General features: G+C 41.3%; 1 protein-coding gene across 1 annotated transcript in view; it reads left to right on the plus strand.

The window, feature by feature from the left end:
- LOC107090504 (plexin-B2-like) overlaps window positions 1-15,679 on the plus strand; it is a 223,629-nt gene that overhangs the window by 85,066 nt on the left and 122,884 nt on the right. The window contains exon 3 of the mRNA XM_015383917.1: window positions 9,205-9,250. The gene's annotated coding sequence lies outside the window, so the exon portion shown is untranslated. The remainder of the gene's footprint in view (window positions 1-9,204; window positions 9,251-15,679) is intronic.

A 15,679-nucleotide genomic window follows, 5' to 3' on the forward strand; every position in this document is an offset into this window, starting at 1 on the left:
ATCCACGTTTAAGCCAGAATTATTTGACATTTAAATATGATTTCCCTACGACTTTAAATAGTTGAAACACCAATTATTGCGTTTTTGGTATTTTTAGCGGACATTAATAAAACTTATGTTGAGGTTTTTATCGCTGTCCTTCGGATGCTTTCTGTTACCCTCTGAACCCGGGATCAGAACAGCAGATTGTCACTCAGACAGAGAGCAGAACTCACCAGAGGGTTTCGCCTTTCATTCCTTCGCCCTCATAAACACTCTGATTAGGATTGCCTGTCCTCTGATTCAGTGACCTAGAGCTGCGGTGGTTAGATCTGCGGTGGGAATGAGGGAGGGAATCATAGAGGAATGAGAGGAGGGGATAATATGCTGTTTGGTGTTTAGGAAGTGGGTCAAGAGGAAGTTAAGGGTGTGCTATTTAACTTCAGCATATTTCTTTTTTTGCGTTTGTGATGCTTTCCAGCTGAGATTGTGTTGTCACACAGTGTGGGAATATTTTGACTCAATTCAGAAGGGATCAAAGCTCCAGTGCCTCGGTTTCCGGTCTTAGATGTTCAAGAAATTCCCACACAGACAATTCTCTGTGCATATTTACTTTATCATTTAAACATTTAAAAGTTTTCCGTTTAAGAGCGACTTATATTAAACAAACATCCATTATCTTTATGCTCACATTTCCAGCCTTTCGTAGACTGACTGAGTCCATGTGAAGAACATCTGTAGCTCTGGTGTTTTCTCTGCCGAAGCCTCGGAGGATTTTATGGCTCCTTCGCTGCTCTTTAGCTCTGCCTCTGTTTTCTGGGCAAACATGAAGCATGCTCTGGGTGATAATGCTGCAGCCGTTGCTTAGGTTGTCCCTCTTGCCACAAGTCCGTTGACCTGCGGTGTGTGTTTGTGTGTGAAACAGAGGCAGTGTGTGTTTTTCCCTGGCATCGGGGTCAGACGGCGAGCAGAGGGCGTCACTGCCAACAATCTGGACCTGCTGAATGACTCTGTCCTCCTCCTGCCTTGTTTAGAAACCAGAAGCGCTAAAAGCTTAAGGAAAGGAGGGGAAATCTGCCCCCTTCCAGATCCGGCTGCAGCTCTTTCTTTGGTGAGCCATTGTTTTTAGGACACAATTTAATTTATTGAAGTGTTAGGATGTCCTACAAACCTCAAATAAAAAAGGGGGCTAGTGAAGCGCTCCTTCCTTTACAGAGGCGATGGTGATGGAAAACATCTTTAAAGAAGCTTTTTATGGCTCAATAATCTCCACAGCAACCAAAACATGCTATGTACACTCCAGCTGGATGTTTGGGATGGGACAGGCGTAAAACAGACAAAAAAAAGAGATGAAAATGAAGGATTTTTGATCTGAAAACCTGTAGATCATTGCAGTTCCTTATCTGTCCCACATCAGAAAGCTGCTCTGCTCGTCATGAAGCATCACAGTTAGACCGATCTGATAAAAGCTGTCAGCTGGAAGGACTCTCTGCTCCAGTAGATACTGGATCGGCCGTCGGTGGTTAGTTAGTTCAGTTTGTACGGTTCTGAAAGTACCAGAGTCCACTTTCCTGAGTGGATCATAGGTGAACCCATTTTTCAGTTACCTGTCAGTTTCTCCTTTTTCCCTGGACAGAACTATCGGAGTAAATCCTCTTCATAGATCCTTGTTTTCCACTCCTTAGCTGACTGGGTCTGTCCTCACAGGAAAGGATTCACAAACATCTGACATTTCCTCTATTGTTAATAAGGTTCAGCAACATGCAGGGGAGGGGCCACACTGTGTCACTGAGGGCTCCGTACATCTGGAATTGGTCTGGCCGAACGTTTCTTGTTTGGTTCTTGCCTGGAAGTTTGTTTATTAGTGTGAGCAGAGAATTATTCTCCAAACAACCTAAAAAGAAAAGGTTGTCAGAGGATAAAGAGAGCACATCCAGTTAGTCACAGTCAGAGAAACAGGACTACACTGGAAAACAGGCCAAGCTCCAACATCTAGAAACAAAGGTGTTGATGGCAGCAGCACAGCTGATATTTCTCTCCAGGATGGAGTCACAGCCAAACAGGAACAGACCAGATGAAGCTACTATGAGAAAAAGCAGAGAGAGCAGAACGTTAGAGATTGAACTAACAGATTCTGCAGAGTGGGAGAATAGAGATAGAATGAAGCAGAATGAGGAAAAAGGGGTCCCTATGTCCTCCGGCAGTCTAAGCCTATAGCAGCAGAACTATAGAGATAGATCAGGATAACCTGAGCCACTCTAACTAGAAGCTTTATCAAAAAGGAAAGTAGAAAAACTCCCTTTGAACAGGAAGAAACCTCCAGCAGAACCAGGCTCAGTGTGAGCGGCCATCTGCTGACAGAAGCAGACATAGAAAAAGAAGCATAGATACAAAAGGCAACTTTTCTTTATAAATGTCTCCCATAATAGGTTTAAAGGCTTCCTGATGAAATTCAATCGTATTTCTGTAACTTTGGCTGCTTCTTCATAAAATTTTAGTCCTGCTTAAATTGCTTCCAAGATGAATCCCCTTTATTATTGGACGGGGGAAAAAAATACTTTTAAGCCTAAAACACTTTGAAAACCCATCTAGCTATAGACCAAGACCACTTTAAGACTCGACTCGAAACATTTGCGCACTGCTGCCTCCTACTGCAGCAGCACCTACTATTTACTTTATCCAAAAACCTCTTTGGAACAAATCATTTTTCAATTAAAAGTTTGTTCTTGCTCTTCCTGCTCCCACCCTGTTAATGAAGGAGACGGAGGGCAGATCTCCGCTGCCTCCTGACACTTTAATAAAACTCCTGGAATTACCTTTCTTTGGCCAACGGTCCTCAGAATGAAATCTGAACATTTCTTTAAAGCGTTCCGGATAATAAGCAGGCTAATATAATGTCCATTCTTGTATCTAATATTAAATATTTTCTCCCAACTTTCAGACTTCTTTAATGAATGGGTTCATTGGAGGTAGAGAGGTGAATGTTTGGATATTCATATCCTGCATCCGTCGGCAGGTTCTCTCCTTTCCTCTGTGTGATGAAGGCAGATGTGATGATGATGATGCTAGAGCTGTCAGACCTGCAGAAGAGGAACTGAGTGAACGTCTCTCTCTGGGATCTAACCGGCCCTTCTAGTATCGGTGGCATCAGCCTCTGCATGCTTGGTGTTCTAATCTATGAACCTTAAAAACCTCCTGACAAGACGACGATCAGAGGAGATCTTAGGGGCTTTGAGGGATCCTCCACAGGATAGAAAAGTTTGGAAAGGTTGAACAGGGAAGTGATGGGTGAGAAATATCTGGATTCATGAGAGGAAAGTTGATCCAAGTTGTTCCATAATGTCAGTTTATTCCTTCATCTAATTGAGTTCTACAAAAAACAATCCATGAAACATTATTGGAAATTTTATTTACATATTAGGTAAGTAATTAATCAATTATAATAGGTATGATCTCCGGATCTTTTCCTAAAAAGAGATCAATCAGGACAAACTCTTTAATAACACTTCATAACTTATATGTATTAAATAACCAGGAGACACGACAGCAGATTTTGATATAAATCGTAATCTTACTCAGATCAGAGAAGTTGCTTAGAGTTACAGAAGGCAGCTGCTCACCAATCGGGCTCACTTCTCAGGAAGTGTCCCTGATTACCAGTTAGAGAAGCTTTTTATACGCCAGTCTTCCACATCATCACATCATAAATGTTAGCAGATGAGGAGATATCCATGGCTCCAGCCTTATCAAAATATTACACTTTGTTCTGATCTTTGCCACGTACAGAATGAAGATTATAAGTGTATATCCGGACTGATGAACTGTCCTAATTAGATAAATTACTGGGGAAAACATCAGTTCTGATACACAAGAGGCAGCTAATATTAAGGTGTAATAAACTCACACATCATCGATGATTATTATCCTAACATGGATGAATCCTACTTTTTTGATAACAGCAGAAAATGCAACATAAAATAATCTAAAAATCTAGCCAAAGATTCTTAGCCTGGTGAGACCATCCTGATCTCGCAAGCTTTCAAGGTTTCACTCGCAGATCAGTCTGGAGACTCTCCGTTAAAGAAAATTTGGAGCCGTTCACCAAACGAACGTCCAATCAGCGTTGGCTTTGAGGCGGGTTGAGGTGTGACGCAACGAGAAGCGCGACAGTTCAGTCTAAAGAACATGGCGGCTTCAGCCAATGAAACTAGCGTTAGCGTGGCTATCGAGCAAGTTTTATCGGAATTACAGAGTATTTCTTCACTGAAAGAAGAGCAAAACACTGCTCTGGAGGCTTTTCTCAGAGGAAAATATGTTTTTGCTCTTCTCCTGACTGGTTTCAGCAAGAGTTTGATCTATCAATTGGCTCCTCTTCGTCATCGCTCTGTTAGTACGTCATATGCTTCGTTGATCTGATTGGTTTATTTGGCCCGTCTATCACCAACATAGGCCAATCAGCTAACCAGTATTTTCGCCCCTTCCCAAAATTACTTCAACGGAAGGTTTCCAGATGGATATGCGGAGCAAATCCATCTGGCGGAGTCAGGTTAGGAGATTCTGGCCATCAGGAATGCACTGCTCTGCTTAACCTTTCAGAAGCAGAGCTCAAAATTCATTCCTTAAATCTTTTTCTAATTATTAAGTTTTCCTTTTATTCTGTTAAAAAAATGTTTCAGTTTCTAACTCAGACTTTCAGTGCAGAGATGATGGGTTAGATCCCAGCCTGAGGCCTTTCTGTACTAAAAAATGTTAACGATTCGGTCGCTGTTATCTAATTTTTCTTGGTGTTTCATTAACATTGAAATTGGAGAGACTTTACTAATAAAAATTGAAGTACTACTCAACAAAGCTCAATAGTTTCTTCTTTTTTTTCATTTTTGTGGTGTATTAACCATGAACTATGGAGGACCAACTCTGCCATATTTAAAAATAAAGGTTGTTCCAGGTTGTTCAGCCCATTTTGGCAAAGTTTAAAGAATTAATAAAGTTCTGCTAAAGTTACACGTGGATGAAAAGAGGAAAATGTCAATGTTTTCCTTAATTAGTTGGGACAGAAATCACTGGATTTCTCTTATTTATAGTTATTCTATCAGCAGAACATCCGACACTTGCTCATTATGGAGGACCAACTCTGCCATATTTAAAAATAAATACAGAAATAAATAAATGCTCAATAAATATATAAGCATACAATTAATTGCCAACAAAATACAATAAACAAATAAATGTAAGTATAAATTAAATTATAAAGTGAGACATAAATGTATATAACTCTTAATTAGCTTCTTTATTTATTTGCCTTTGTAATATTTACCTTATTTCTTTTTGTCCTCTATAAGCTTCAATTTTATTTTTTAATTACTTATATTTTTAAGTATTTATTTATGTGCATGATATAATTGACATTTTCTCCTGTTCATCCTCCTGCAACTTTAGCAGAACTTTATTAATTCTTTAAACTTTGCCAAACTGGGCTGAAGAACCTAGAAGAGCTTAATAAGAGGAACCTGTAGGATCAAGATTAACCACCACTGTTCAAACACAGTGAGGATTACATGGAAACAAAAACGACCAAATGACTTATTCTAGTTTTTCTCCATCACTTCTAGAGTTTTTCACAATAAAATAATTGTAGTGCCTAACCAGGCTGTGCTCCTAAATCCCAGCTGATGGACTATATGCTGCCAGTACCGTTCCCAGGTACTTTGAGATGATAGAAGGGAAAACATGGCGTCTGATGCTGCGCCATCTGGATGTTTGGATCAGAACATATGGGCGGCCCGGCTCTGCGATCCAGAGGCATATGGTTCTTTGAGATAGAGTGGAGGCAGACCGGGCTGTTTGTTGGGTAGCATCGAGGGCCTCAGTATTGTTAGAAGTGCTGCCAGACAAACTTCACACACACACACACACACACACTGCTCCGCTGCTGGCTTCAGAGCGGCGTGGGCGACGCTAATTCTGGTTTCTGCAGAAGAGTGGAGCACCGTCCTCCATGTCTCCATCAGGGAATAAACATACCTGCTAAATGTGCTCCTTCTCCTCAGACATTCGCCTCGCTGCCGCTTTCTGTCCACGTTCTTTTAGAAATTGATTTTTTTCTTTATCTTCTCTTTTAAAAACATTCCCCTTCTTGTTGAGCTCCTGTTATCATCATAGGAGGAAGCACAGAGGCTGTCTTCTGGTTTCAAATGAAAAAGCCTTCAGTGTGGCGTGTTTCCTGATGAAAGGCTGTTCAAACCCGGCAGAGCTCCAGCTTTTATTCCGCACCGTAATTCGCTTTCTCTTTTGAAAGATAATACACAATTTCTGGCAGTTTGTTTGATTTAATTATGAGAAATAATTATGTTTTACACCGAGCATAAGCTTGGCTTTGGCGTGTTACAAAGGCGTTACTGTAGCTGAGGAAGCCGACTTCATTACGTGGAACAGAATTTCTATTATGGTTCCAGTAGACCTAAAATACTCAGACGGTACCTCATTAACTCATGTTGCTGTTTGTTGATTAAAGAAGAAGAAAATAGCTCAATCTTCCATATAGTTCTGTAGATATTTTATTAACATTAAGCCTGATTATATCCAGTGTCATTCCTCTCAGCAATTCTGTTAAAGCTCATTAGAACGTTAATAAAGTCTTTTCACTTTCAAACACAAACTAAATGAGATTTTAGATGAACACAAAGTATGACATGATTGTGAAATAGAAGGGAGAAAAAAATATATTTTTTAACTTTTATGTACAAGTTAAGATCAGAGAAGCGTGTTGGGGATCCGGAGCCACATTCTTCTTCTTTGATGACAGCTGACTGGGTTTGTAGATTTCATCATCACCGCTGGTATCCCTTTCAGACTGGCCGAAAAATCCGGTTTAAACCCGGGAACAATGGGCTTTTAGTGGCAGTGGGAACGGCTCATTGATGCGGGTCAAACGACTCGGCAAAAGACCCACGTTAAATCCCCTCGGCTCTGATTGGCATGCTGTCAGAACACCAGAGCCGGGTTTAAACGCTAAATTACGCGACACCATTGAACGCAACTTAAAGATGTCAACACACAGCGCCAGTCGCTTCTGATCTAACCAGCAGAACCAACTCTGCTTCCATTGGATAAACATGGAGCAGCTCTGGTGAGAGGGAGTCAGACAGATAAGAGAGAGAAACAATAAAATACGCCCTGGCTTCCTACCATGTTGCTCTCCATTGTTTACTTCCCTGATTTCTGTCACACTGGTAACATTATCAACGCTTACCCAATGTGATGTAACATGACACACATTTGTGGCGGGACAGAGGCCACGCAGCTGCCAGTGAGGGGTTAGACCAGCTTTTTTTGCCAATGGGAAGGGGGCAAAATGCCGATTGTTAGCGGGTCGACCCACGTTTGAAAAACATGCATTAACCCGCTAGTTTCAGTGGGGCTTAAGACAACTGAAACTCTGTCAGTTTGTATGAAAGTTTCAGTTTTTATAGCCTTAGTACAAGTTCTCTTTAAGGCCCCGTCCACACGAAGTCAAACCCTGGCCTAAATTCACAAATTTTTCACCAAACCAGCCTCTCATCCATACGAAGCCGGCGTTTCGGGGGTCTGTAAACGATCTTTTTTTTATTCAGCCTTCAGAGTGGGAAGATTTTGAAACGCCGTTTTCGCGTTTCCATCTTTAAGCTCTAACCGCATTTTTTTTCCTACATGCATGCGTCATAGCGTCGCCTCTAAACACGCATGCGCGACACAGTATCACAACAACAATGGCGCCGTACTGTGTTGAATGGTTGCTGCTCATGCTACTCACCCTGCTGTCGGGCTTACAACAGAATCTTCTTCTTCTGGAATATCTCCAGGAAGAACAGAGCAATATCGACCACATAGTTCAGCACCTGAATTTGACTGAACCACCAAAATGGACCCGCAGGGCAACCATGTATAAATATTAGTGCGCATGCCCAACATTTCGTCGCCTATTTTTGCTTTGGCACCACAGCGCCACTTACAGGCCTGGCATACATTTTGCAGCGTTTTCATGCATTCATGTGGACGATCACATTTATTTTACGTCTCCGTCTTTACGACAAACGTTCTGGAAAATATTAGAGTTTCGTGTTCGTTTTGACTTCGTGTGGACGGGGCCTAAGTCTGGACTTTGACTAGGCCGCCAGTTATGGCTCTTTCTGTCAGTTTAGGGTGGCGGTCGTGCTGGTGAAGATTCTCCATCATTAAGGTCATAGTCATTCAAAAAAAAGTTAAACTATCCATTGGACTTTGTTACCAAGTTTGAAACGAAGTCCAGTGGATTCTTCTTCCTCTGAGGCCTTTTAGATGAAGACAGATGATGGCTGCTGGTCACCACTGCAAACTGCATCTGCTCTTCTCCAGACCAATCAGTGATTGATTTAAAGCTGGTATCATAAAGCTGTTGATGATGCGAGTAGACTGCAGATAATCAGTGAGCTTGTATTTTGGTGTTTGGTTCTCTTTGTGCTTTTTTAAGCTGTAAATGTTGTTTTAAACCAGAGAGTATAAGAACTTGAAATCATTTGGAGGTTATCAGAAGTGGATAAACTATGATCTTTAACCTCTTAAAACCCACCGGGTCGTCGGCCTTAAGTGGAGGTAATAATTCAGAATGCATAAAATTCCAGCGGTAAAATGTTTACCAGCAGGTGGAGCCGTTGTTCGCAGCTCCAAGCTGACACCAAAACTTCCAAACCCCCACAGCTCTGGAACTGTTATAGCTACAGGTCTGAAATTTCCTGCATTTGTGATTTAAATAATGTAGAACAATTATAATACAATAAAACCTGCTTTTTCTCATGAACGTCTTTATTACTGCTGTTCAAAAAAGACCTATCATTTCAGAGAATAAAAAAAAAAACAACTTTGAGTCATGTTTGAACTGATGCAGCTTCGTCTGTGTTCCTGTCACCCAATTTTATTATATTTTATATATTCAGAAACTAGAGGGTGTTAGCTTTCAAATAATGTATCACACATTTAATTTGGGCTTACAGTTCCTAAGTTATTGGCTTTTCCATTTGGTTATGCAAAATAAGCGAGAATTAGCCAAAATGAGGTGGATGTTGAGAGGTTAAATCTCCTCAGGCAAACTGGAAGGCGTCCTCTTTGGGCCGATCGCTAACAAACACTTCAACCTGTAAACCGCCTCGGGCCGCTCAGCTCGTCCTCCATGTTCGGCTATCACATGATTCCTAACAATGATGTTTCTTTCAGGTGACTGAGGAGTTTGATGTCATCAGAGGACGTTCACTTTAATTAGGTAAGAATGATTTTCTCTTGAAATCCTTTCTCTGCATGAAAGAAATCTTCTTTCTTTAATAATTCCGACCTTTGCCGACCTCCCTCTCTCCCTCATTGCTAACCTGGGCGTGTTGCCCTTCTGACAAACAACAGAGCAGCTTTTTTCCAGCTGCATGTTTGTGTTTTTTTCTTAAATGATGCAGGTTCACAGGTTAATTTCAGGCTCCAGGCTGTTCTGAAGCCATTCTTGCTTAAACCTCTGATGGCAACAAATGTGAAGCATTTAGGCAAACGGCTCGCCGTTCTTTCTGAAAAAGCTCTGGTCTTTACCTCCTAAAAGGTTCACGCCTCCTTCAATATTTCTACATATTTCCATCTGTGTATATTTCTACATGTTTGGACATTTAAAAACATTTAAACAGATAATATTTTATTCTGGCATGTTTTAGTCGTCCCTCTGTTTCTGCTGTTTTAGCCTCTTTTTAAGCTTTATTTCAGGGTCTCTAAGTCCAGCAGGAAGTTGAGTTCATGCCTGAGTTTAAATTTTAGATCAGTGAAGTCATTTATCAGCACCTCCAGCTCAGATAAGAGCCTCGAGGCGTTCAGAAGCCTTTGCTGGACCAAAATGAAACCTCCCAGTGTGACCAGCTGATTTAAATGGTCGTCACATCTCAATGTGGGGTTTTTCTATGATCCGCCTCTGCCGCTCGCGGTCTGCCAGCTCCTATTAAAGCGTGTCGTCTCTGTGGGAACCCTTTCCTCCCTCCATCCTCTGTTTCCATGTGTTGGACCCATGGCTACCACAACGCTTTGTCACTAAACGCATTAGTTCTGGTTCAGATACATCACAGTTTCTAACAGGTCTTAAAAAAAAGTTCAGTATTTAATTTAGATTTCAGGCCATCAAAAAGTCTGATATAAAGACATTTAGTTCCATCTTTAAATAAAGACTTCATGATCAGAGACTAAAACCTGCCGGTTTAACCTTGAATGGCTCCCATCTGGGCGGTTTATGGTTGTTCGTCTCATCTAATGACTCCGCCCACATTGAAATCCGCTTCAGTTGAGCCAACCTGACCTTAACTAGTTGTTTTCCTGCTTTAAACCTTGTGTTTAGGCCGGGAGCAAGCAGGGATTTTTTTTGGAAGCTAACTGTTAGCTTTAGGATCAGGTCCAGTTGGAACATCCACATTTAAACCATCTAGATGTTTGCTTCCATCTGGAGGCAGTGATCCTTCATGACTCCATCTACTCTTTCTAATGCACCAGTTGCCCCTCAGCATGATGCTGCTACTGCTGTGCTCAGCAGGTCTAGAAGCACAAGATCTATATCCTGCTACATGGCTGTACATCTTATTTTGGCATTTGACCAATTAGATGAGCCCTTAATGATATATTACCTACTGGAAATTAAGTTAACAAGTCAAGAAAAAAGGTAAAAAGCTAATTGAAAAGTTAAAAAGTAAAGTAAAAAATTGAATAAGCCTAGTAACAATTATTTAGGTTTATAAACTAACAAAATATCAGTGCCAGTATCAATGCCTCTAAGGTTATGTTTGATAAAAAAAAATATGTTTCTTTTCACTCATTTCTTATAGAAGCACTTTTGTTATTTTTCTTAATATATTCGGAGAAGTTGGCGTTTCTTGTTATTACGTTGACATTAAGTTTTGCCATCAAAATATCCATATTTTTTGAAGGTTACAAAGGTAATAAGGTTTCGTCCTGGATTCCAATAACATTATTGGCTTTAAATGTTGATTTTCAAACTGAGTTCCCTATAAAGGGTTAAAGCCTTGGCATCTCCAAGCATAGCTCTTGTTGAATGGTTCAAAATGGTTCAAACTTTTCTCTAGAAAATGTGTCCATTTAAATCTGGAGCAGAACTTTCTTCCTTGGTTTGTTCCATCTGGGTTTTTGGCAGCGACTGATGTCACTTTGCTCCCTGGTGCTCCAGTAGTTAAGCTTTACGGCAGGATTAGGATTTGGTTGGTCTCTCCTGCAGTTAATCTCAAAGACATCATTTATTTGTACAATTTTGACCCTTAGATTTACGCCTCGTATCCTGGACTTCCTTTAGTTCAGTAGAAGTTTTAATCGAGTCATCTTTGTTCAGCTGGCCTCCATCAGTCCCTGGGATCTGCTGCTGGGTTTCTGCTTTGCATGTGTGCGTCCAGGCGACTGTTGTGTTTGGGCTGAATCCCAGAGTTTTATCGCTCTGTGAAATGCGAAGCCTTGGAGTTGGACCGGAGTCTGCAAACATCACCACAGATCTGCCAGAACTCGGCGGGTGTCCATCTTCTTCGCTGCTCGTTAATTCAGGTCGTTAATGATGAAAAAGGAGATGAAGATTGAGGCTGGGTGGAGGGAGGGTGGCGTTAGAGAGCTGGAATAAAAAGTCAGGATGGTTTAGAAAGAGCAGAAAGGCCAGAGACTGTGAGGGCGAAGGCGTGACAGACTTGGAAGGTGAAGTTGATGACTTGGAGCAGTTTTATCAGCTGCCAACTGCTGCTGGGTTCTCTGTGTGTGCGCCTGTGGTATGATTGAATAGTTTCAGGGTCGTCGTCAGTGTTTTACTGTTTTCACTGTGGATGGATGAATGCTCGTGTGCTTTTCTCCAATTTCTTTTCTGCGTTTGCCAGCAGCTTTGGACCCTTTGGTTCAGACACTCCTCGTTGCTTTAGGTCCAGACCAGAGGGGAAGAGGGAGGCCAGCCATCTGTTTTCTATCAGTGCTGCTGCTAAATCTTAGTGTTTTTCTTTCTGTTTTAGTGCTGAGCAGAATACAAAGCTGCTGCTTTAAGGATTTGTCCCTTTATCCTTGTTTTTTCAGGGTTCCTTCTTCTTTAAGGCTCTGTTTAGTTTGCATTTGCTTCCAGGCTTGATTCTAAAGGATATCTTATGTTTCTGCAGAGTTTGCTCCAGCTTACATAGAAGGTTTGATGAATTTCACTGGGATTTTACCTCAGATGTTTGGATGCAAACAGAAGATGGTGGATGGTTTTCAACGCTTATTTCTAATAATAACCTGAAAATAATGGCATTCAGAAGATAATCTGGACTTTGACTAGGCCATTATGTGCTTTAGACCATTGTTGAAGCATTACCTTGTGGTTTACATAAAATCCCAATAATTCTTTTCTAACTTTTTGATTTCAAACCAAAACTAAATATTAAAGTCGTAGGGAAGTCATATTTAAATGTCAAATCATTCTGGCTTAAACATGTATATAAATGTTCTCTTTATCAGAAGATATTGTCCCAAAAGTTAGAAAGTTTCTACTTAAAAAAAAAAATCCAGTCTTAAAATCTTTTTTTTTTCCGTTATCTTCTGCAGGCCAGTTAGTTCTACGTCAGCCTGAACACCTAAATTCGGCCAATCATATATCAACGGTCATCTGTCAATCACATGTTTTCGGTCATAGCATCTTGATTCATGTGTCGCAGCTAATATACGCAGCGGTTGAAACCAGAATCCTTTCCTTTCCCATTGAGTTGCGTCCCAGTGTTCACGGGGATGGACGTCTGTGTCTTCGGCAGGCGTAGAGCTAACAGAACTGGCAGCGTTGCGAGGCAAGGGCTCAAACATGTACGGCTGGAAGCCTTCTACACCAAACCAAACTTCTGCCGCCCTGGCGTCCTCTTCCACAACATCTTCGTCCCCGCTTTCCTCCTCTAAATAAAAAATGGATGACGGAGGAGACTCATCCACGACCTCCGACACTAAACTCTCCTCCTCTTGCATGTTTCCGCTGTCCATAGCGTTCCTTGACAGCGTCGTTTCTAAGTCACCAATTTAGTGCTACTTGGTCCCAATGGAATTTCCCATTGGGAACCTGCTAGCACTAAGATGCTAACTGGTTAGCAAGATGCTTCCCACAAACCGGCCACAACCAAAGTTGCAGCTTCCCTACAACTTTAGAAATATTAAATGTTAGTAAAGCGCTGGGCATCCAGAAAATGCAGGCTGCGGCTCTTTGGTAGCACTCAAAGTTCGGAAATCTTTGTTGCTAATATAAATGTCGATCCCACTGATCTGCGGTTAACATGGCAGGACGTCGGCTTCATCTGTTTTCAGACTGGGACGATATGGAAAGCTCCAGGTTTGGCCCGCAACGAAATGTCACCACCATAAATCATTTAAAACATTTTTCTGCTTTAAAGTGTTTTTAATGCTGTAAAATGCATCAATAAAATAAAGTCATTTTATTAAGGAGAAAACGTTTGCAACCCTCAACCTAAGACTCATTTATACAGAAAATCAAGCTAAAGCTTTGGGCTCTAAGATTTGACAAATTATTTTAGTAGGTGGGTAAGTAATACTTTATACTGTTGCTGTGGAAAAAAGAAAATCTTTGCTTTTGTACTTTTAACTCTTGTGACTTTTAATGATTGCAGATTGGTCAATCATTGAGAAAACTCTCCAGAAAAAGCTGCTTGTAGAAAATGAAGCATATTAGGGGTGTCATTTATACCATTTTGTGCAAAGTTTATAGGTTAAAAAGTGTCGAAAAGCAGTTTTTCCTCTTTTTTCCCCTCAGAGATGTTTACTGTTTATCATGATGTCCTTCATTCCTGTTAAGGTCGTCTCTGAGCTGCTGGGTTTCATCAATCAGCCAGCTGTCCTCCATAATGAGCAACTAAATAGCCGCTAATAGCTGTATTAATAATAATCGGGGCTTCTGTGTGATTTTCTTTTTTTTTTTAGCTGCAGGAAAAATCACAAACACCCAGCAGCTGTGTCCTTCCTGTCTGGCTCCTTTTCCTCCTATCCCTGTCAAGCGTCGGCCCCTGCTCGGCCTGCGTGCCCCCAGGGGCCTCGCTTTCTTCTTGGACGGAGCTGAATGCGGTTATTGTCGGCTTATTCGGTCTGGAGCAGCTTTTATGTTGTTTCCCGGCAGGAGTCGGCTGTGTCAAACCTTTGATTGCTTTTTTTTTTCCCCCACTCTTGAAAAATGGTTGAGTCAGGGATACCTGCAGCTCGTCGCTGTTATACACCAGCTTTGAAATGCTGCAGACCGAGAGGGTTTCAGCAAAAAAAAAAACTCCAAGATAAAAAAACAAGAGGAAGAGGAGTGCGCCGAGAAAGAACCGAAGCAGACTTTCTACATTTAAGCTTTAATGGACAACAGCAGAGACCCTCGGTGGCTCTGATGGCTTTAACAGCTTACTCTCCACTGCTTCGCTCTCTATTATTCTTTTCATTTCTCACGTCCAAAGTGCACCGTGTGAGCGGGGAAGCTGGCTCTGCAGCAACAGGTTTCACATTTAATGCCTTTCACATATGATGGAGCTTGAATGACTCATGCAGCAAGTGAAACGCACACGTTTCTGTTCTCTTTTTTTGCAAATAAAACCAACAGACCTGTGTTTAACACAAAACACAAGTTATATTAAACATAAAGCAACTGAAAGGTCTAAAGGGCTGATTATACTCTCACAGCAGTGTGTCGCAGTGAGCTTGATGCAGACATTTTTGATTTATGCTCAATATTAAAGCGTGGTCTGCGGTCTAGATACGGCCGAGGCGGCGAGGAAGTAGGGGCGAAATTAGTCCGACAACGGAGGGACATGAGGGCGAAAAAAAGCGGGGATCCAGGTGGAAAAAAGCATCCCAGCGTTCTCGTGCACCTCGATCTTCTAGTGGGTCAAACTTCACGAGTCGTTTTCCGCAATTTCGGTCATTAAAATAAAACAAGCCGGCCTCCTGCAGAAATGTGTATTTCTTCACTGCGACACCTACGCAGATGACCTGGTTTGGAAGTATAAATCAGCCTCCAATCATCAGAAGCCCCAGACTTGAACTAAAGCCTGGAAGACCACAGTAAATCCTGAAGTATTTCATGGTTGTTGCCAAACTTAACCGCTTTGAGTCTCTGTTTATTCAGGGGATTGCTGATTGCCTGTTGGTAGTACGTTAAAGTTAAAGTGAAGCCACCGACCGCCATATTCAGGGTTCCTGCGGTCCTTAAAAAGTCTTTAAAAGGCATTGAATTCTTCAAAATAAAACTAAGGCCTTAATTGGTATTAAAATGTCTTAAATCAGTCTTTTGTAGGTCTTATTTTTTTAAAACATCATAAATAGGATCATTTTTATTACGATTGATCTTGTAATCTAAATAAAACGTTAAAATTAACAATTTATTATTTTTTTTCATAAAAAATAACGGCTCGCCATTATTGGTTCCGTCCCGATAGCGGAACCAATAAAGCGTTGTTGCGGCCGGGACATTTGGGAGATGCTCCATTAACTTTTTATCTGGAAAATCTGATCAAGTGTAAATGGAACCAAAAGAGTTTCCTCCATGGCTAAAACCAGGGAACATCCATGAGGCTCAGTGGATTTATGCAAGAAGTCATTCAAGCTCAGAACGATGGGAATTAAGGCAGTCGAGTCGCACCTGCGAAGCACGAAACACTAAGCGTCAAAATCGAGTTAGAGAGAAACA

Source organism: Cyprinodon variegatus, unplaced genomic scaffold, assembly GCF_000732505.1.
Source record: "Cyprinodon variegatus isolate N-32 unplaced genomic scaffold, C_variegatus-1.0 Scaffold298, whole genome shotgun sequence".
Taxonomy (NCBI): domain Eukaryota; kingdom Metazoa; phylum Chordata; class Actinopteri; order Cyprinodontiformes; family Cyprinodontidae; genus Cyprinodon; species Cyprinodon variegatus.